The sequence below is a fragment of the Neomonachus schauinslandi genome, chromosome 12, assembly GCF_002201575.2.
Source record: "Neomonachus schauinslandi chromosome 12, ASM220157v2, whole genome shotgun sequence".
In the NCBI taxonomy this organism is placed as follows: domain Eukaryota; kingdom Metazoa; phylum Chordata; class Mammalia; order Carnivora; family Phocidae; genus Neomonachus; species Neomonachus schauinslandi.
This window is the reverse complement of record NC_058414.1, coordinates 11,905,840-11,930,512: the sequence shown is the minus strand read 5'-3', so window position 1 is coordinate 11,930,512 and position 24,673 is coordinate 11,905,840.

Below are 24,673 nucleotides of genomic sequence, written 5' to 3'. Positions count from 1 at the left end.
TTCTGTTAGAGTTCTGGAAATTCCTACCAGTTGTTCAATGGTATAATCTCAAAGTCATCAAAACCTGGATTTTAGAGTACTTGTCAGGGTCTTTCTATGAATCTCTCTGAAGACAAAGAACTTGCAAAGTAAAACAGTAACTGTAGAGAACAAAAAGACAAATAGCCATGGTTGAAGATCTAATGAGAGTTCATTTGATAAGAAATGTAGTTATTTCTGTGGCATACAATAATTTAAGGTAATCATTAGACAATGAGGTTACTGACCAGTTACTATGAACATAAGTTTCTGGAATGCCTACATTAGTAACGAGTGTCCGTACATATATAACTTAAGGTTTATCATCACTTCTTATTTGCTAATGCTGCCCATGCAATTTAACATGACAAATAAATCGAATTAGCTTAACAACTCCTTTATATCTCCAATCCTTTGAGATTTTTCAGGGACCTTTGGCAAACCAATTAGAATTTTATTTTTAGAAAGTTGTCAAAATGTCAAAAAGTTTGAACATTTGATTAAATAAGATCACGGATCATTGTGAAATAATGCTTAATTATCTATTTCACCAAAATGACAATAGAAGATTATAAAGGCAAATAAAGAAGATTACATGGTTGTGAACAAAACTGAGCGTTTTTAATACTAGGAAGACTAGTTTTCCCAAGTAATCAAAGACCTGGCAAAAACAAATGAGGCACAGGAAATTATTTTGGTAAGACACAAAATCTTTGCTTTCCAGGCAGATTACCCAAAACGTAAAGGAAAACCTTTCATAATACCTTATCAAGAGCAGACCAAAAGGCCAAGAACACTTTGTATTTTTAACAGAAAGGAAACCAAATTCTAATTTTGTACCAGTGTACTTTTGATATTTTGGCTCACTCTTCCAAACTTAAATAAACCCTTTCTCTTCGTAGCCAGCTTGACCACACATCAAAGTTCCTACCCAGTGGTCCTTTTCCACAGACCTTCTACAACCTTTTGTAGCCACTCAGGTTTTGTGCTAAATTTTTCTCTTTCTCATTCTGGAACAACCTGTCATTCTACTTTAGTACAAAATTACTCTTTTTCCCTCAACAAAAACAAGTCCTCCATACATTTTCTTTTTTTTTTTTTAAAGATTTTATTTATTTATTTGAGAGAGAGAATGAGAGAGAGAGAGCATGAGGGGGGGAGGGTCAGAGGGAGAAGCAGACTCCCTGCTGAGCAGGGAGCCCGATGCAGGACTCGATCCCGGGCCTCCAGGATCATGACCTGAGCCGAAGGCAGTCACTTAACTGACTGAGCCACCAAGGCGCCCCCTCCATACATTTTTTTATTCAAAAAACACATCCTACTTACCTTACCCACTTTTCATACACAGCTATTTCCTTTCACCCTCATTATTTCTGGTAGTTTTCATTACATATATTGATTACAATTCTCAACCCTTAGAAATTTTAATGTGAATGTTCCTAGTGAAAACTAAGAAAGAAGCAATGGTGGAACTGTGAGTTGGCAAATTTATAAGTACATCCCATAATTTCTAGAAGCATATTCTTCTTCATTGTAAATCTTTCAATGTGGCACAAGACACATTTATTAATGACCCAAATATCTTTAGTTCCTCTGTAATAAGAAGCCAAAAGTAGATAAGCCTATGTTCAGTAACTAATGTTTTAGTGTTTTATCTCATTTAGAAACTGATCTAGATATTCAATGAAAAGCCATCACTTAATTTAGTATAACTTTAAGGTTTCAAGTTACCAAAAAAGTTTGGAAACTATTTTGAAGGTGACATAACATAAAACACAATTATTGTTGAAAAGTTCACTCATAAATTTTTATCTTGCTTACATCTATTTATCTGTTCTTTTTAAAAACAGTTTCCTGAGGCACCTGGGTGGCTCAGGGAGTTAAGTGTCTGCCTTTGGCTCAGGTCGTGATCCCAGAGTCCCAGGATCGAGCCCCACATTGGGCTCCCTGCTCAGCAAGGAGTCTGCTTTTCCCTATCTCTCTGCTCCTCCCCCTGCTCATGCTCTCTCACTCACTCACTCTCTCAAAGAAATAAATAAAATCTAAAAAAACCACCATTTTCCAGGAGGCTCAGTTGGTTAAGCAGTTGATTAACGCTCAGGTCATGATCTCAGGATTGTAAGATTGAGCCCCACATTGGGATTCTCTCTCTCCCTCCTCCTCCTGCCCCTCCCCCCAATAAATAAGTAGGTCTTTAACATTTTCCATAGAATTTATTTTATTTTTTTATGCTGTGCCTTTTATTCACACGACTTATTCATTCCATAACTGGAAGCTTGTATCTCCCATTCCTCTTCACACATTTATCACATCCTCTTACCCTCCACTCCTCTGGCAACCATCAGTTTGTTCTCTGTATTTATGGGTCTGATTCTACTTTTTGTTTGTTTATTCATTTGATTTTTTTTTTAGATTCCACATATGACTGAAATCATATGATATTTATCTTTCTCAATCTGATTTTACTTAACACAATACCCTCTATGTCCATTCCATGTTGTTGCAAATGACATGATCTCATCCTTTTTTATGGCTGTACAATATCCCATTGTGGTATATATCATGACTTTCTTACCCACTCCTCTATCAATGGAATCTATGTTGCTTCCATATCTTGGCTATTGTAAATAATGCTGCAAAACATACAGGGGTGCATATATCTTTTCGAATTAGTGTTCTCATTTTCTTTGGGTAATACCCAGCAGTAGAATTATTGGATCATATGGTAGTTCTATTTTTAAGTTTTTGAGGAAACTCCATACTGTTTTCCACAGTGGCTGCACCAATTTACATTCCTACCAATGGTGTAAAAGTGTTCCTTTTTCTACACATCCTCATCAACACTTGTTATTTCCTGTCTTTTTTATTTTAGCTGTTCTGACAGGTATAAATTATATCTTATTGTCATTTTGATTTGCATTTCCCTGATTAGTTATGTTGAGCATTTCTTCATGTGTCTGTTGGCCATCTGCATGTCTTCTTTGGGAAAATGTCCATTCAGGTCCTCTGCCCATTTTTTAATTGGATTGTTTGGGGTATTTTAGTGTTAATTTATCTGTTCTTAATGATTACATTTTAGCTAACTCATGAAAATTTCACTATACACTAAACAGCTAACCATGATCTTAAGTTATTTTTTTACTGACAAATTTTACAACAGATAACATAAGCATATGAGACTTAGTTAACCCACGTAGAATAAAATCTGTATGTGTGCATTATATTTAATGTTGATAACTCTGAAGACATGCTTGTTTTAATTAAACCAACAAAATTTACACTAGTTTTTATTTACCAAAGATTTTCCTAGATGATGTTAACTTGAAAAATATTTGGGTTAGTTTCCATTTTTCTGAGAGAATACTTAATTTATATAAGCACTTAATTTTCTTTAATCCAATTAAAGAGCTCTTTCACAAATTAAGTCTGGCAATACCATCTGGAAGTACAAAAGTCGCACATCTATGACATACATATATAGACATACATAAACATTCCGGCAGATACAAACAGAGATTTTTAGCTTTTATTTTAAAATTTTAGCCATGCAACAGATATGATAAGTACAAAACTAGTAATATATAAACTATATATTTATATATTACTATATATTTATATAATATTTTATATAAACTATATATTTACTAGTTTTATATTACTATATAAACTAGTAATAGTTTACAAAAGAAGAGTTGGACTCGGGGCGCCTGGGTGGCTCAGTTGGTTAAGCAACTGCCTTCGGCTCAGGTCATGATCCTGGAGTCCCTGGATCGAGTCCCGCATCAGGCTCCCTGCTCGGCAGGGAGCCTGCTTCTCCCTCTGACCCTCCCCCCTCTCATGTGCTCTCTCTCTCTCTCATTCTGTCTCAAATAAATAAATAAAATCTTAAAAAAAAAAAAGAGTTGGGCTCAAATTGTGTTTCTGGCATATGGAATAAGTTTACCTGCTTAGACGGCTTAGACTTTTTACTAATAATTGTGGAGAAGACTTCAAAGATTTTTCATTCACTTAGTTTCCAATAGCTTCTTATTTTCAAATAAAAATAATCTCCTTGAAGTTTGCATTTTCACCCAAAGAGATCACTCTGGGTCCCTACAGAAGACCAGGTAGAACATTTACATCTCAAAGGCACAGAGAAAGGACATGTTTTCTCCAAGAAGTTTTGTTTCCAGTGTCTTGATCTTTTACAATATCTGCAAGTATTTTGAGATGAAAAGGGAGGGCTTGAGGATTAATAAAAAGAACAGGTGGGCTTTGAACATTTATGTTCTTATAAAGACTAGATCTGTAAGACAACTGCAGTTACTTTTAATTCCTCAAAAAACAGGGTTGTGACTAAAACGATATAAAGGGGCTCATCCGTCCATCTAACTACATTATCTTCAATTTGCGTCTTTAGATCAGAGAGAAGATTTCCAATAGGATGTAAATCAAAAAATTCCTATGTCCATCTTATCGTAGGTGAGAAGGTCTAAAAAATAATCCCTATCAGGCTCTGAAGATCAACTTCCAATTTGGCCAACCTCTGATCATAGAACTCATTTAAAAAATCCTTTCAAATATTTTATTATCAGGTTTTAGCCTGGACAAACAGTAAAAATTCCTGAAAGTCTTGAACTCTTTCTTTTTTCTTTTTATTTTAAACCAAAGGAGTACCTATGAAGTGAATTGAAGCCAAAACCAGTAAGTCTTTTATGGCTTGACTACAGACACAAGAGGTATTCCTAATGAGGGTGCAAAAGACACAGCCCTACCAAGATCCAGAACCACTTCAAAGATCACCAAGAGAAAGAAAGATTTTTGGCAATTCCTGAGAGAGCTGCCAGTAGTGAGTAGAATGCTAGCTGAAAATCATATTCTTAGGGCCCCAACATGATGGTTGCACGACCTTCACATGCAAGAACTAATAACCTACGTGCCCCAGACAGAAAGAAAGCCAAGTCAGTGCTAAGGACATGAAATGAGACAAACAATAAAGCTGTCCCTGGGAGAGGAAGGGTTGATAATCAGTGGGTAACCCAAAACCAAATTCACAATAGTCTTAATTTGGAAAGGAAGGGACAATGTGAAATTTTACCTCCCTCTCTTGACTGGGCACTACAAATAGAGATTCAGGAATCTGAGTCACCCTCCACTGGCTTCTGTTGATTTTCCCAGGATCCCATCTGTAGGTTCCAGAGTGAGTGGGTATCTTAGTGGTCCCATCTGCATGGCCAGAAACCATAGGGGAAGAAAAATAATTTTTTCTCTACGTTTCTGAGTTTTTGGTTGAGACCTTTTTCTTTCCAATCCATCTCATAAATGGATAATCTTATCTAGGTTAAAAGTTTTCCACTGTGGCAACAGTAATTCAGGATTATGTTTGGTAAGATTAGCTCATTTGTTCAAACACAGGTGTGGACCCATAATTTATATACATAAAGTTAACCAGAATCCCAGATGGAGGAGTCCCAGATTCTTTGCATTTCAAGGAACGCTTTTCCTTTCTCCTTTAAAAAACAAACAAACAAGAAAAAAAAACCACACAAACACAAAACTTCCCCTGAGGCTTCCCACTGGACCTAGTGCAGTTTAAGTTGGCCCCAGTCTGACTCTGGACCCAGTCTGGTAAAAGAAATGTTCTAAAATAAAGTCTGAGAGCTTATGATGCAAAAAATATGGAACTGGGATACCTGAGGGGGACTTACCTGGGACTTCCAGATGCAGAGAAAATTAGTGAGCACCATGGACTAAGTGGGTACCTATCCCTGCCCATTGCTTGTTGCTCCTGGAGACCTTCAGATCCCTCTTCTGACACCAGAACTGTTAAAAGATAAGCAGAGGCATATTAAAAATTTTAGGTTGTTTTGAGCAAAACTGACTTAAACTGGGCAGCACCAAACCAGAAGTGATTAGGAGCCCTCCATCAACAGGAGCCTTTTATAGAGAAGAGGCAGAGGCAAAGCAAGGAAATTATTTGATTGGCTATAATTTATGTCGTTGACTTATTTGTTAAATCCAGTTGGCTGTTTGTGATTCGTTGTCTTTAGGTTTTGATTTCTTAACCTTGAGGCATTTCAGATATAGGCTTTAGTTTACTAAGGCATTAAAGCTACCTCAGCCTAATGATCTCCTTGTTAATTAATTTAACAGTATGGATCTTCAGTAAGCCTGTTCCTTCATAAAAATAAAAACAAAAGGCAAACACAAAAAATAGTGGGTTTGGCAATAATGACCTTAAAATTATGAGGGTGAGATGTTACATATATAAACTTATCTAGTATATACCTGGCACACAGCAAATGCTCAGAAAATAGATTTCACCCCAATTTCCCCTCCCCCAAGTATCCACTCATCAGTACATTCAACAAATATCTTACATTTTTAAAGTGTTGACTACAGGGGCACCTGAGTAGCTCAGTTGGTTAAGCATCCGACTCTTGATTTTGGCTCAGTTCATGATCTTAGGGTTGTGAGATCTGGCCTGGAGTCAGGCTCCGAGCTCAGAGTGGCATCTGCTTGAGATTCTCTCCGTCTCCTTCTGCCCCTCCCCCAGCTCCCCTTCTCTCTCTCTCCCTAAAATAAATAAATCTTTAAAGTGCTGAGTATATGATTCACAAGTCCTATTTTGTGCATTTTGGTCATTCCATAACTGGAATGACATTAGTCATAATGTCCCAAAGAAAGCTGTAATTTCACAGGAGAAAGCAGCAAGGGATGCTAGGCCTAGGCTGGGTGGAAATGCATTTGGTATCCCCTCCTGTTGTTCTCACCCCATCCCCAGATCCCACTGCATTCTGCTTTACTGCTTTACTTGCTTTATTGGGGGATGGGGGGAAGAGCAGTGGGGCATGGGGGATTAGGAGTTTCCTGGAAGATAATTTAAATCTTGTCCACAGAGAGACTTCAGACAATGAATAATAATAATAATAATTTATAATTTGCTGCATCTTACTCCCACTTCTATGGTTTTAATAATGCATTCCATCATATAATCACCACCACCCTGTGAGGCAGATACTCTGAATATGCCCATGTTAGGTAGGTAGGCAGGTCGGAAAGGAAACAGAGGTAAGTCACATGGTGATACTTAAACTCAGGCAGTAAGACAGTTGAAAACTCCTTGTCTTACTGTCTTGAATGTCAGGTAAGGAGTGGAGTCATAGAGAGGCTGACAGAAGCTAAATTATAATGGCATTCCGAAGGAATGTGGAGGACAATTCTATCCTGGGGGGAAGGGACGAGGGGTGATTAGCTATGGCTGGCCACAGGGCCTGGAGCTGGGAGGACAGTCACTCTAGTTGGTATTTGGGTACATCATATTTGCCTACAGGCTGACCCAGCTCACCAACCCTCAACCCCACAGTACAAAGCCTAGGTTGGCAGAGGATGTTTGATGGAGTCCTGAATCTGGCCAGGATGCTGGGGGTCCTGTTTTAAGTGTAGTGGGTTGTCCAGCTGTGGCCCCACCAGCCAAGTTTGAGAAAACCTGCTTCCTCCCACCCACACTTTACATCTTCAGGTGTTTTCATCTCTGTCAAATTAGCATAGGGAATACATTCTCTTACTGTTTGACTTTGTATTCCCTGTTTGCTGGGAAGTGAGAATATTTTTCTATATGTTTACCAAATGTTTTTATTTCTTCTCTGAATTGCCTGCTTATATCTTCTGCCCATGTTTTCATTTTTTTCCTCCTGTCCTTTTTGCCTTTTTCTTATCTGAAGGAATTTTTTAAAATATATAATTCTGGATAATAATCCAGAACATGTTGCAGCTTGTTATATATGTTGTAAACACTTCCTCCCTGCTGCTCATTTATATTTCAACCAATTCAAGGTGTCCTGTGTTGTATAAAAGTTCCCTAAAAAAAAAATTCACTCATGTGAGCAAGGATATATCATTTATTGGCAGTACAACTTGTAATCAGGGGAAGAAGCTAAAGCAACCTGAATTTGCTTCAGCAGTGGGGCTGTCTACTTAAATTATACACATCCATTCTGTGGCTTGCTTCATAGCACTTAAAAGGGACGAGTGAATCTACTTTAATAACATATAAATATCCTCCAAATGTACTGTTGTGTGAAAAGGCAAGTTACAGAATGAACACTTGATATTTACTGTTTATGAAAAGTACACATAAACAAGTAACAATACTAATATTTTCTACGAATAGATAGATGATAGATATAGATGATATATAGATATAGATATATTCTCAGTCTCAGAGAGATTGAGAACAGAGCCTGGAGATATACCTTTCTTTCTTTCTTTCTTTGAGTATAAATATACTCCTATGAGAATAGTTTTTGGATATATATATATGTGTGTGTGTGTATATATATGTGTGTGTATATATATACACACACACACACACACACACAAAAACTAAACTAAAAACCATGGTTACCTCAGTGGAGAAGGGAAAGATGCAAGACTTGAGGGGTAATAAGGGCTTCTGCCTTATCTATAATATTTTAAAAAGTTACAAGAATATTGTTCATGAACTTTGTGAAACTTAATTTAAAAAAAAAAGAAGAGGAAAGGAGTGAAATAAATCAGATAGAGAAAGACAGATACTGTATAACATGGAATCACTTATACATGGAATTTTAAAAAGCCGAACTCATAGTAACAGAGAATAGAATGGTGGTTACCAGAGGCTAGGGAGTGGGGAAAATGGGGAGATACTGGTCAAAGGGTCCAAACTTCCAGTCATAAGATGTGTAAATTCTGGGGATATAATGTACAGCATGGTTACCACAGTAACCATACCATACTGTATTGTATACTTCAAAATTACTAAGAAAGTAGATCTTAAATGTTCTCACCATATACACACAGAAAAGGTAACTAAGAGAGGTGACGAATGCCTTAACTAATCCTATTGTGGTAATCTTTCCAGTGTGTACATGTATCACATCATCATATTGTATGCCTTAAATGATCACAATGTTATAGTCAATTACATGTCAATAAAGAAAAAGAAAACAAGAGAGGGGAAGGCATTCCCCTATTAGTGGTAGAAAAGTTAGAAGAGGAAACTCAATCCGGGCACCAGTCAGGGGCTAAGGGTGTTAGTAATAACGCATAAACAACATCAAGAAACTGCAAACACTTGCCCTTGCACTTGCCATGGAGCCCACCCAGCACTGTTCTAACCATTTTAAAGTTTCATTATTTCCAACAGACACACATCCAGGCCCCAGAGCCTACCTTCTACCATGAATCCTCATCAGAGAGTTTTCTCTTGAAATTCTCTGCATCTCTAAAGTCTAGCGTTGTTTGCAGCTTCCGGCTTTGGGCTTCCAGTTTCCGCGAGCCGGTTTGGGACTGTAGGGCCACCTGACCGGAAGAGCCCCTGGGACTGGAGAAGGTGGGAGGGCTGCACTTCCATTCTGCCTGACCATGGCTGCTTCCCCACCTTCCTGCTTCTACCCAGGCGCTGCCACGCAGACTGCCCAGTTCTGGCCCGGGCATGGAGACATTCTACCCCATGCAATTCCTTCTGAGTCTGTGCCACCTTGAGAAAAGGAGATGGCTTCTCACAGTCCCTGACTAGCGGGCTAGCACATTCTGTTTGCAAATTCCACAATTCAAATTTATTTTTCTCATTTTACCAAAACCTTTCAAGACCAATGGAAATGCAGTAATAACCTTTTCAAGAGGAAGGTGGAAAGGCAGTCAACATATCTTGAGCCCTTCCTTTGATACTGTGTTGGGCACATTGTATAAGTTATAACTCTATTAGCTGATACAGTCTTTACTCCTGGTTACAAGAGGAAGAAGTAAAGGAAACCTGGTTGAAGTTACTTTTCCACTACTCAACATGGTGTTACACCTGTTACAGGTCCTTGCCCACTCCTGTTGTAAAATACTATGGTTGACATTGCTGAGGATTCTGATTTCAGAATTCCCTTCTTAGACCCTCCCTAGATCTGCAGAGCAAAGGGGAAGCAGGGGAGTGTGCAGCAACCTTGTTTCCAACCAGGATTTCCCTAAGCACCTTCTCCAGATCTTTGCAGAGAGAACTTTATATGCATCACTGTATCCTGCATACCACAGGTTATTAAGGGGGAAATGGAAAACCTCCAAGGCTGACTCCAGTTGGAGGAACAGCAGAAGTAGGAGTAACAAGAGGAATAATCTATAGGTAAGGAAAGCCTGGGTCCAGTGAACCAGCTCTACTCTTAGCTGTATGGGTGTCCTTAGCCAAGTTACTTCACCTCTCTGAGCTTTTGCTTCCTCGTTAGAAAAATGGAGATAATATTAACCCCAAAGTATAGACTGATAAGAATTTTACATGCGGTATTGCATGTGAAACCATATTTTATTCTGCCAGGAAGTGGGAACTTAGTATCTCCCACCACTCCTTCCCCACTAAGTTTTGAAAGTTGATAAGAAAGATGCCTTATGAATAAAGTGATCATATAATTTCTCACCCAAACCAGAATATTTTTGAGGCAGAAAAGGGCCGTTCTTAATAAACACATGAGGACAACACACATAAATTGAAACGTCCCAGGAGAACAAGTCACACAGGCAGTTAGGGAAATTTAAGATCCAAAAATGCCACAGGGCTTAGCTGCCCAATGTGTCCAGAAGCTTCTAAGAGTAGACTTGGAAGGCAAACAAAGTCCACAGATTAAGAGAAACAGACATGCTGCCTTAGAGGTAAATAGGGGCTAAGAAAGAGAAGAATTTAGTTTGGTCCTGGCGCATAATTGAGTTAGTGTTAGGAAGAGAAACTGGAGACAGGAAGAAGGAAAGAAGGGCCCGAAGAATCCAGATCTGAAATGAAACTACATACCTACAATATGTCTCTGCATTTTGGAGTTCATTATAATATAATAACCCATGTGCTTACATTCCAGACAGCTGGTTATGTTTTATACTGTTGATGACTCATCTTAAAAGGGGGATATAAAGCAGAAATATTAAGAGATCAAGGTTTACAGAACCAGAATGAAAAGTTCAGGAAGCCCTACTCATTCAGCAGTAGAGTTGCCTTTGCTGGATCTGCCAGATTTCATCCTAGAGATTCCTACCATATAACATTAAGACCCTGGGCAGCAAGGGGCCGGGCAATTCTCTTGAATTGTAATATGGCAATCCTCCACCAAGAGTGGTTTTCCCTGGCAGTCTGTGGTCTAGCAGCTTTATATGTGTGTGCTCTGTGCATGATGTAGTCCAGTCCCCTTAACCAAAAGGAGCCGTCAGAATGTTCCCCTCCACCCCACAGCGTACATGTGGGCAAATGGAGGGCTTAGAACAGAGAGAAGAAAGCAGGGCTGGCTCCACCCTCTCAGCTCATGCAGAGAAGACTAAAAGCAGCAAAACGGGCCCTTCACTATGGAGATGATTTTTTTAAAAGGTCAAAGAGACAAAACTCACTTTAATGCAACCCATTTTTTCAAGACAAGCAAAAATGAAACAAGGGAGAATTCAAGTCTAAAACACATTAAATTTCAAGCAGTTGAGGCTAGTTCCAAAAATTACAAGGAGATACAGCCTAAATAATGAAAAATTATGGAGGAGAATCTCCCCTAACCAACTTCTGTGTCAATGCAGTAGGATTTTCTAAAAATGAAAAGTTGATTTTTGAGGATTGTCTATTGGGGCAACATATCTGCACCAATATGTTTTGCTTGTTTTAAGAGTAAATTTCTTCTAGGGCACCTGGGCTGCTCAGCCATTAAGCATCTGCCTTCAGCTCATGTCATGATCCCAGGCTCCTGGGATCGAGCCCCGCATCAGTCTCCCTGCTCAGCGGGAAGCCTGTTTCTCCCTCTCTCACTCCCCTTGCTTGTGTTCCCTCTCTCGCTGCATCTCTCTCTGTCAAATAAATAAATAAAAATCTTTAAAAAAAAGAGTAAATTTCTTCTAAAACTTTTATTTAATGTGTGTTAGAAAAATGTATGAATATATATGTGTGTGTGTGTGTGTGTGTGTGTGTAGACATACCACACACACTTTCTCTCTCTCTCATACATGCAGGATGTCCATAAAGCCTGAAAACATTTTTTTTTCAACAATTAAATATCTTTGACAACATGATGCATATTCATCTATCTTTCCAAAATTTAGGGACATCCTGTAGATCTAACACCATTTTCATTATTTTTATTCTAATTTTCTATTTTGTATTTGACCCCAATCTTGGCATTTGTGACTTTGGCAAGCATGGTGCTTTCTTGGAAAGAAACTCCTCTGTATAGTCCAGAGATGACATCAGTATTGTCAAATAAATCTTTCACAGTTTTGAGGCTGAATCCTTTATTTGTGGTATTTTTCATGATCTACACACAACACACACATGCACACATGCACACACACAGAGCCGTGTCCTTTTTAATCATTCTTATTCACTGGTTTCTTTCTTTATATTTACTTATAGCTACAATTAATTGTGTCTCTGTCATGCCGAACAGTGTGCTAGAAATCTCACACATATTCTCTAATTTTTATGAGAACACTGAAAGATATTATCATTTTCCAGTTGAAATCAAAAGTTTGAGATTTTCTTCATGTTCTTGCTGTCTTTGTGGCACTGATCCGTCCAGTCACCAAATCCTGTTGGTTCTTCCTACTAATCATTGAGTAAATCCATCCCATCCTCTCCATCACTGCTTTTTGGAAGCCCCATGTCTGCGTACATTTGCAATGACCTTCTAAGTGGTCTAGGCCTCTGGCCTTACCTTCATCAAGCTATCCTCTGCCAGGGGGGTGTTCTTAGAACGTAACTGTTTTAGTATCACTAACTTACTTGAAATCCTCCCCTCTCATTGCCTAAAAGACAAAATCCTGCAATGTGTCATACAAAATCCCCCATGACTGAATTCTGGATTATATTTTTCCAGTGTTTCTCTCCATTCTCTAATTTACACATTAGTCTTCTGAGATAAAGAACTCCCCCAAGCCTGTCATTCTTTCTTTCTCCTTAAATTATATATGCTATTCCCTCTTCCTGATGCTCTCCTCCATCTCCTCTGCCTGCCTTTCTTTTAAATATTTCTTAAGATAGTTTAGTCTACCTTCTGTCTTGATCTTTTTAGTCTGAGGAGGAGAGAAGTTCTTGTGACAGAATAAAGAGAAGACACTAGTCTAAATTACATACTCTCACTTTATGGGTATAAAACTGACTCAGAATCTGTACCATTAAGTATCATAATAAATTCTAGAAAATAATGGTTCTATAGGCTAAATTTCTGTCACCAGCAATAGATGACTAGTTCCTCAAGGATAAAATTGTGGCTGTAGCAGCCAGTTTCTGAGATGGCCCCTGATAATCCCCACCGCCTGTGTAGCACCGGGTGTAGATCCCTCCACCACTAGCTCATGATAGCAGGGTTGGTCTGAGACAAAGAGAAAATAGCAGAAGTACTAATATGTGATACTGAGGCGTCTACTTTGTTCTCTCTCTCCATCTCTGTCTCTCACTCTTTTGTCATGTGCTCTGGGAGAAGCCAGCTACATGTCATGCCGCCCTAAAGAGAGTTCCACCTGGCAAGGATTTGAGGCCTCCTCCCAATGGCCGCATGAGGGAGCCATTTTGGAAGTAAGTCCTGCAGCCCCAGTCAAACCTTCAGATGACAGCAGCCTGGCCAGCATCCTGACTGCAACTTCATGAGAGACCCTGAGCCAGAACCACCCAGTTCAGCTCTTCCTAGATTTCTGATGCTCAGATGTTGTGTAAGGCAGTGAGACTTATTGATGTTTTACATCATTAATTTTGGGAGTAATTTGCTTTGATACATTGGCTAACAAATACAGCACCCCAATCTGATGACCATGTCTTTCACACACAGTGAATCTACCTCAGGGACCTGTTCTGGGAAGGGGCTGGGGCCTGGAAAAGCTTAGGAGCCACTAACCTAAATGTAAAGACAGCTGCTGCTATCTGGTTGAAACTTCTGATTATAACCTAGTGTCAGAAACAAAGTTATAGATAGATACCATTTCAGGAAAAAATTAAAAAGGAGAAAACAGCTTTTTATAAATGTAGTTGCCAGAGGCAGGGTTGAGTGAGCTCAAGTGTGCAGATTTTGGCTGCCGGAGCTCAAATCTTTGTACTTACTCATCATGTGACTGGGAGCAAGGTCCTCAATCTCTGTTGCCTTGTCCATAAATTGGTAATAAAGAATGAGGGTGGATACTTTCCCAAAGGAGGAATCTGTGACATTGTCGGGGGGAAATAACATCTCACTAGAGGCAGTCCCACTCTAGAACTTGTGGGCTTATCTACCACACTGTGCTGTCTTTTAGTAATAATATCATGCACTTTGTGTCAAGACTTAACCCAGAGCCTGCAACATGATCATCATTTAACCAATGTCAGTGCTTTATTTAACCCAGTAGCTCATTCCCAGCCCTGAAAACCATGTGGTTCTTTAGTTTCTCTTAGGATAGGTTGGCTGTCCTTCTTTAGGATTGTTCAGGAAAGATCAGGACTAAGTAAGGCAGGGAGATGAGTAGAGACAAGGTGGCACCTTCCTCTCCACAATTTATTTCCACTTCAAAAGTTAGAGTTCTCTATCTTTGGAAGTGTCCTTGAGGCCCTACTACTTAAGAATCCTTTCTACCAAAGCATTTTTGATTTCTTTTTTCTCCCTTTTTTACCAGTTCATCCAGAAGAGGGGTCAACTGCATTGGCTCCCAAAAAAGGAGGCCTGAAGATGAGATGAGAGAATTGATTTTGTACAAAGCAAAACTAAACAGCAGAATTCAAGGTCATCTATATTGGACACAAACACAGGAAATAGTGATGTTTTATACAAGTTACAGTTTGGCCTGGCCTTAAGTTACTCAACACATGCAGCCGTCTGTTGATAACCAACCAAGTAAAAAATGTTTCAACATCACTTCAGAAACATTTTCAATATTTTTATCCCCCAAATTTGTTTCTCACTGATTTTGTTCTTTCTGATGTATTGCAATGCTATGGTGAAAAGTTCTGGATTTGACATACTGAAAACTACATGTGCATTTTAAATGTTCACATTCTGTTACTCATTATAGATAAATCATTGTGTCCCTTTGTCATAAAGTAACTTCTGTTTCAATGGGCCAGTTCCTGTATTGGCAGGAAGTGGGAGAGATGGAAGGGCAGCTGTCTGGATCAACAAGAAGACTGGCATTTACCAACTTACAGAAGGGCATTCCCTTCTTGGATTTCATTATTTGGGGACATCTTATCTAGTTCTGCCACTCATGTGATTGTTGATTTAGAATTATGAAAAGATGGGAATCTGAAGGTGCTGCTTGGAGGGATTACAGCATGACCTCGATTATGGCAGGCTTTCCATTCAGAGGTTTTAGAATTACCACATGGTATGATCCCAGAAATAAGGGAGAATTGTAAAAGTGAGCTGGTTTAACTGCTGTTCCACCCCCTACAGGTTCTCAGTAAAAGTCTTCAATTGTCACCCTAGGGGAAATATGGTTCCAGAAGAGCTGGCTTCCTACATGCTGTAGAAACTGTTTACTTCTCTTTTCCTTCCTTTTTGTCTCAAAACTCACCAATTCCACAGAGACTCAAGAAAGAATGCTTAAAATGAGAGTAAATATTTTTACACATGTGGACTTTTGGAAAAGAAAAAAAAAGCAATAATACCTTGTTCGGCTGCTACTATACTCATAGACTCTTCTCAACTGTTTAATGGAATACAGTATTTGATTAGTTCAAAATATCCCCATCTGGGGTGCCAAAAGGCCACTGAATAGTTATAGTGCAAAAGCCCCAAATCCCTACATTGAAAATTCTAAAATACACCAATTTACTTATATTTGATGATTCTCATTATTGTGAAGGAGATGAAATGTCTTCTTTAAACAGGTTTAAGCCTTTTCCACAAAGCTAGTTTAATCACCAAATGTTTGGGCTCAGGCAAGACCCATTGGTCAGTTAAAAATTTAGCGATAAAATCTAGCTCCTATCTGATTATGAAGGCTGAAGTAAGGTCAGCCTAGTAAGGTCAATAGGCCTCCTTGACGGTCATTAGGAGAGCAAATAGGTAGTCCAGGAGTGATTAAAATTGAAAGAATAAAAAAGGATATAGGAAACCTGGGGAAAAAATTAAAGTGGACAGGTAAGAAATTACAGCATCATTTCCTGGTAATATGCCCTAATAATAATAATATTAGGTTTCCCACACTTAGTAGCAAATCTTAGCCCAGTGTATTGTTTATTGAACCACTTTCAGGCTAGAAAATGACTCTAAACTATAGAAAATTGGCTGGGTAGATGATGTATAAGGTGCAGTTTTGGGGTAACAATGCTTCTATGGAAAATGTGCTGAGGAGACCAAATCAGGTGTGTTGGGTTCAAGTCTGAGTCCCCAGTTTTAAGAAGGATATTGACAAATAACTGTTAATCTCATGGAAGGTAGTTAGCATAATGAGGAGATTGGAAAAAGAATTGAAGAAGCTAGGAATGTTTGCCCTGGAGAGGAGATACAGGAAGCATGACCGCTCTTTACACCTGGAGGGAAGCAGTCATGGACAAGAAAGGGGAGCCTGCGTCTGAGTCGCTCCGAACGGCGGAACCAGGGGCAGAAGGTCAACACTGCATGAACTGACTTCTCAGCTCCATGTAGGGGTCCATTTTCCGATAATTAGGACTGCTGGCTATCAAAACATACTGCCTCTTTAAGGAGTGACAGAAAACAGTAGCCAATAGATGATGGATGGGCCCTATAGAAGCAATTCTTGGATCAGGTAAAAAAGTCAATAGATCAAAGGTTTCCCAACTATGCTTTGTTGAATCCCTCCCCTCAGGGCGCTAAAAACTGAGTGGCACAGGTGAAATGGACCCTACAACCCTGCTGCTTCCACAAAGCAATGGCTCCTTTATATGTTGTCGATACTATACTTCCATGCAAAGCAGAGCCTGCACAAGGATCCCATGGCCCAATAAAGCATTTTGAAGATCAGCAGCTTTCAAGCTGAGCTCCTGCACAGGAGTTCAAAACCAACGGGGCTGCTTGCTTCTGCAGAGCCATTTGATGCTGTGTCACATAGTGGGTCTGAGTAAACTTCACTTGTATAAACTCTACACAGCTAAAATGTTTAAGCCACTCTCCTTGCTCACTTGCAAAATCTGGTTGAATTTTTAGATTTCTAGGATTTTGTGTTGCACTACTGACTCTAATCTCATCATTTTTAACTAACCCTAGTTATTTAAAAAAAATAATTTACTATTTCTGACATTGAAGCAAATTCTTTGGGGTAAACTGACATTTCAGGAAATTGCAGAATTGAGTGTAGGCCGATAAGCTGAAATTTGCTATAGGTCACGGTGTAAATCTTGGGCAGATGCTAGGACAGTAATAAAAACAAAATAAGACTACTCATTTGTGTAGTGTTTTTTATAATTTATAGCAGATCTTAACTTGCATTATATCTGATTTCCAGAACAACCCATTGAAGAAGCTAGGACAGATAAAATTATTCAATTGTTCAAGTGAGTAAACTGAGGTATAGCAATATTTACACATTTTTGTAAAATTTCACATAAGTAGTAATTTATGAATATGTTCCTCAAAACTAGGTTTTTGGACCATTGGTGTACTGAATTTTCTATAACCTATAACCTTAGTTAGTCAATCTTATAGCAATAGCTGAAAACTCTAATAGTTTTTTTTGTACTTCGATTTAAACTACAGCTTAACATTTTTGCATAAAAAATAATATCCTAAGAGTACATTCTCTCTTCTGAAGGTCAGATATTTTTAGGCCTTTTTGCAATCTAGATCTTTACAAGAATGAATCACAATTTTAAAGAGATCTGGTATTTTCTGAACTTCTGCTATCAGAATTTCAGCTTTTGGCCTTGTAGTCAAGTTCTGTTTTTAATTCCTAATATTCCATTAGCCTCGATGGTGTCACTAAAACAAAGCAAAGCAAAGCAAAGCTTTGCCAGAAACACTGTGTAAAGTGAAACTGCCATTAACACCTTGGGAATATTTGAAATCTACCTTTTTAAATGGGTCAGAGAACAGAGGGTCCTGATTTTTAACTCCAATATATTGTTCAGGGCACACCCTTGGCAAAATCTGAGCCAAATAACCAATGACCACTTGTCATCATGGAGTAATTCTTCACAAGTGGGCGATGATCTGTGCCTATCTGTTGTGAGAAAGATACCACCAGAAGAGCAAATTTAGAACTAATCTACTTTTGGATGTCTTGGCTTTGACATTTCTTTCATAATATCAGAGGAGTTTAAAGGAAATATTGTACAATGATCAAATAGATGTCCACAAAATGAATGACATAAGAGGAGATAGTTGACCCTTTCATTTCCAATTTCAAAATAAATCAATTCCCAAAGAAATTTTACTATGAGGGAAAAATAAAATCATCATCATTAACATCATAAAAATTGCCTCAGTGTTGTAAGTTAGGGAAGAGTGCCTCCCAAGCGATGGAAAATTCCAAGAATTTCTACTAGATGTCTTACAGATGGACTCGAGTTTTAAAAGGACACTGAGGACTGATATGAAACACCTCCCCTGAAAGCCAAGAAAACAATGTGGCTTCTTAAGAAGACAACAGAGATTGTGGAACACTTCTTAGTTTAAAGACCAGGGTCTGGTATTGGGATCAGGTACTGACATGTATATTTAGAAATATACATTATATGTAGTAGTAATAATTGAAGAATTTTACTTGCATTTCTTGACATTGGTCTGTGGTCATTCTTCTACTGATAACCAGTAGATTCTTTAAGTACCCAAATTCAAGTCCTTCCCTCAGACAGGAGAGTGGTTTTTTTGGTCCCTCTGTATTATTTCTGTTCTATATTATATGATCTTTTTCCCCCCATGAGATCTCTGTTGTTTTTCTTTTTAAATGGTCAACTTCTCCCTGATTATTGTTCTATTCCTTAGCATTCTGTTTCTTAGCCTGGTCTTCCACATCAGTGATGATATTTTCCAATTCCATGGATACTCCAAGGGGCTTCCAGATAGATTCATCTGATCAGATTTCAAATTTCCCAGAACACTTGCTTCCCAAATCTGGCTGACCCCCTTTTCTTTTTTTAAGATTTTTTTATTTACTTATTTGAGATAGCAAGAGAGAGCAAGAGAGTGAGAGAGAGAGAGCAGGAACAGGAGGAGGGAGAGCAGGAGGTAGAGGAAGAGGGAGCAGGAAGCTCCATGTGGGGCTCGATCCCAGGACCCTGAGATCATGACCTGAGCAGAAGGCAGATACTTAACTGACTGAGCCACCCAGGTGCCCCTGGCTGACACTTTTATAAGTAATGCTTTCCACCATGAGAAGGAAAGCAACTGGCTTCCCTCCTTCCTTATCCCTTGCCAAAGAAATGTTGTCCAAGCGCTCTTGTTCTATGCAGTGGATGAATACTGGGTTCTGATACTGTTATCATCAGACCATACATATTAAAAATGTGTGTGTGTCTGTGTGTGTTACATAGGTTTCCTCTCTCCAACCAATGAGAGAGGTTGGGAGAAGCAATACCCCAATAGTAATGAGGACACCTAGCACTCAGATCTTGGCTTCTAAATAACATTCTATTGATGAAAAGGGCTCCTTGAAGAAATGGCTGATTCAGGACTAGGGCAAGAAAAATACAAGGTAAGTCTGGAACATCTTACTGTGCCAGAAATTATGGAGACATGCCAAAAGGACACAGATGCCAGCTTAAAGGAATTCCCATTGCCAAAATGGGGGGGGGATACTTCAGTATTAAAATAAATTATAGTAGTAATAGATTATATCCCATTGAATAAAATAGAAAACTGTGAGTCCATGAAAATATTTTTAAATTAATTAATAAAAATTTGGGAAGAATAGGATATTGTCATAATTTAAAGTATATCCCCATAAAACTTCTTAATAACAGGGCGCCTGGGTGGCTCAGTTGGTTAAGCGACTGCCTTCAGCTCAGGTCATGATCCTGGAGTCCTGGGATTGAGTCCCATGTCGGGCTCCCAGCTCAGCGGGGAGTCTGCTTCTCCCTCTGACCCTCCCCCCTCTCATGCTCTCTCTATCTCATTCTCTCTGTCAAATAAATAAATAAAATCTTAAAAAAAAAGCTTCTTAATAACAAATGGAAAAAGTTCAGCTTTATATTGAAGAAATCTGAAAGACACTATCTTAATCAAGTGAAAAAAAATGGAGATCATCAATAATGGGAAAAATCAAAATTGTGAGGCTCCTGATAAGATGTAATAAGATATTCTAAGATAAATTTAATGACATGGAAGTGAAAGCACAAAGAGGTATTTGTGTATCAAGAGTGGCTCTTGACAAAAAGATCTGAAGTTGAACTGAAAAATAAATGTGCTTAAGTAGACAAGAAATTCTTTTAAAAGAAGCAGAACTGAGTGTTGTAGAGTGGATACCATTTGCTCTATGAAATATAATAAAACATAATATAGTGCTGCAATTATTATAATCCTGTGATATTGGTTCTAGAAGCAATCAGTGGAAGAGAATTGAAAACTTAGAACCTTAGCTTCCTCTTTATAGATCTATGGATCTCTATTCATCCAGATCTAGATCTAAATAGATAGGTAATAGATAATTCTCAAATTTTTGTTCTTAGGACCTCTTAAGGACCTCAAGAGGTTTTGTTTAAGTGTGTTACATATATTGTTATTTAATGTATTAGAAATTAAAGTTGAGAATCTAAAATACTTGGTTATTAATTTTAAAATAATAAAACTTAAGCCCATCACATGTTAACAAATATTTTATGAAAAAAACCTATATTTTACAAAAAATTAATGACAAAAATGAATTAATATTTTTACAAATCTTTTTAAAAGAAAACAAAAAAAAGCCAGATGACTCCTCATACTTGCTTATACATTTCATCTTTTACAATAGCAAACATCTTGTGATAGAATAAAGCAAACAAGAAAAATAATGTCTTAATAAGATTATGAAACTAGTTTTAATGTCCTTAGACTACACTTTGAGACCCTGTGGTGTATAGTATGGGGAATAAAATATAGTATACTAATGTGTATTTTTTGCATATTATATATTTTGTGTATCAATTGAAGATTATACTAAGCATAGTCAACATTTTGCATTAATCCTAGATATTTAATTTTGTAAAATCTTAAATATTTAATGTCTTAAGCAAATTAGAACCTTTTTACTTATCAAATCTTCCTCCAAACATAGTATTTAAATTTTATTCTTATTCCTTAGAAAATGGTGAAAGGAGCTTGTGAGTCATCATTCCAAGCTGAATAAACTGAAAAATCAACAACTCTTCTTAGATCCACCAGAGAAGTGAGATCACAGGGCAAACTGCTAACTTTCAAATTGGAGAGACAAAAAGGTGAATAATATAATCAAAATATACCAGAGCAGAAATCCATGAACAAACCTTCACTGGAACCAGTGTCAGGGTAAGAAAAGCTAAATGTAATTGATGAATTGCTAGAGGTTCAGTGTGGACACATAAGAGAGATTAAAAAACTCCAAGGGATCCCAGTCAAGTTAGTGAGTTTTGCTTTTAGGAACTCAACCAGGTTTTCACAGTGAATATCAGGGAAAAATCTTGTCAGGCCTATGGTAGGAAGAGACGAAAAGGAACCATCTTGATACATGCCAGAACATTCTATTCTACTTAATGAAGCCTACCCTAAAGAGAAACTATTTTACCAGAGACTAAACTCTTGGAAATTTATCAGAACATAACTGACCCAGGGGAAGGGAGACTCTAACCCTCCACATGGAGAAGGGAAATATACAACTCCAGCTCTTGCCAGCCATCCTATCCCGTCTCAGGGGGAGGGGGACTGAGAAACATTTGTAAAGTTTATAGTCCAGAGAAACAGTCTCACTAAAAGACTAAGACCTAATCATAGGGCTGTAGAACACTTCTCTTCCCTCACTACTTTCCATTTTATTACTCAAGTCCTGTTTATTGTATTTCCTTTCCCCCAGCACATCATGTCTATTTATCAAGAAAAAAATTTCAAGGCATACTAAAAGACAAAATACACAGTTTGAAGAGACAAAGCAAGCATCAGAACTAGACTCAGACATGGCAGGGATGTTGGAATTACCAACCTGGCAATTAAAAACAACTGTGATTAGTATATGCTAAGGGCTCTAATTGATAAAGTAGACAGCATGCAAGTACAGATGGGTAATGTAAGCAGAGAAATGTAAATTCTGAAAAAGAGTGAAAGGAAATTCTAGAGATGAAAAACACTGTAACAGAAATGAAGAATGCCTTTTGGTGGGCTCATTAGTGAAGCTGATATGGCTGAGGAAAGAATCTGTGAGCTTGAGGATACGTCAATGGAAACTTTCAAAATGGAAATGCAGAGATAAAAGACTGAAAAAACAGACAGAATATCTAAGAACTGTGGAAAACTATAAAAAATAACATAGGCATAATTAGAATACTAGAAAGAGAAGAAAGGAACAGAAGCAATAGTAGAAGCTACAATGACTGAGAATTTCTTCAAGTTAATGTCAAACACCAAACCACAGATCTATGAAGCTCAGAGAAGAGCAAACACAATAAATACCAAAACAAACAAACATCTACATAGAGGTTATCATGTTACAACTGCAAAAAAAAAAAAAAAAAATCAAAGATAAAGAAAAATTTTGCAAGAAGCCAGAGGGAAAACACTTATTTTTAAAGGAGCAATGATAAGAATTATATCCAACTTTTCAGAAGTCATGAAAGCAAGAAGAGAATGGAGAAAAATAGTTGAAATCTTGAGAGGGAAGGCGGCGGGGGGGGGACAAAAAACACCAACCTAGAATTCTGTACCCTGAGAAATCATCCACGAAAAGTGAAGGAGAAAAGCTTTACAAACAAACAAACAAACAAAGAGGGAATTTGGTTCCAGTAAACCTGCACTGCAAGAAAAGTTGAAAGAAAATCTTTAGAGAAAAAAAAATATGTAGGTCAGAAACTAGTATCTACATAAAAGAGGAGCACTGAATTTGAAATAAGTGAAGCTAAAATAAACACTTATTTTTCTTATTTTTAATTGATCTAATGGATAACAGTTTGTTTCAAATAATAATGGCAACAGTGTATTTGATATATATGCTCATGAATATTTATGTATAAATGAAATGAATAAAAGGAACAGTATAAGGAACAGGAAGGAAAAAATAGGATTACTTTGTTATTACAAGGTACCTGCACTACCTGTGAAGTAATACAGTGTTATTTGTAAGTAGACTTATATTAGTTGTAAATTTATCTTTTAAACTGTAGGGCAATCACTTAAAAAAAAGAAAAAAAAGTATAATTGCTATAGTAAGAAAAGACAAAATGAAATTATATAAAATGCCCAATTAAAACCTCAAAAAATAGAAAAAAGTGGAAGACAAATATAGAAACAAAGAACAATGCCAACAATTAGAAAACGGTAAAAATATGGTAGATACTAATCCATCTATATCAATAATCCCTTTAAAATTCAATGGCCTAGTGGCACCTGGGTGGCTCGGTTGGTTAAGCATTGGACTCTTGGTTTCATTCCGCTCAGGTCATAATCTCACGGTCATGAGATCAAGTCCCAGGTGGGGTTCTGAGCTCAGTGGGGAGTCTGCTTGAGGACTCTCTTCCTCTGCCCCTCACCCAATGCATATGCTGTCTCTCTCTCTCTCTCAAATAAATAAATAAATAAATAAATAAATAAATAAATAAATAAATCTTAAAAAAAAGTCAATGACCTAAATGCTATTAAAATAAAGAGATTAAAATAAAGAGATTGTCAGATTGGATCAAAAAAATAAGACAACCATATTTTGTCTACAAGAAACACACTTCAAATATGAAGGCATATATAGATTAAAAGTAAAAGGATAAAGGAAGATATACCATGTTAACATTAATCAAAAGAAAGCAGAAGTAACTTATTTTCAGAGAGAGAAAACTTTGGGGCCAGGGAAGTTATCAAAGATAAAGAGCATTGCATAATAATAAAGGGGTCAATTCTCCCAGAAGACTGAGCAATCCAAAATGTGAATGTACCTAACAACAAAACATCAAAACATGTGAGGCTAAAACTATTAAAATGGCAAGGAAAAATAGATCAATCCAAAATTATAGCTGGAGACTTCAACACCCCTCTATCAAAAATTGGACAAAGCAAGCAGGCAGAAAATCAGTAAAGATGTAGTTGAACTTGACAGCACAATCAACTGAATATAATTCTCATCTATTGACTATTTCATCCAAAAACAGCAGAATACACATGCTTCTCAAGCTCACATTTGACATTCACCAAGATAGATTATATTCTGCACCATAAAATACATCTTGATTCATTTAAATTTAAAAGAATAGAAATCATGATCTGCTCAATCAGACCACAAAGGAATTAAACTAGAAATCAATAACAGAAAGATAACTGGAAAATCCCTCAATACTTGGAGATTGAACAAAAACTTCTTTTTTTTTTTATTCTTATGTTAATCCCCATACATTATATCATTAGTTTTAGATGAAGTGTTCCATGATTCATTGTTTGTGCATAACACCCAGTGCTCCATGCAGAACGTGCCCTCCTCAATACCCACCACCAGGCTAACCCATCCTCCCAACCCCTCCCTTCCAGAACCCTGCTTGTTTTTCAGAGTCCATCGTCTCCCATGGTTCGTCTACCCCTCCAATTTCCCCCGCTTCATTCTTCCCCTCCCGCTACCTTCTTCTTCTTCT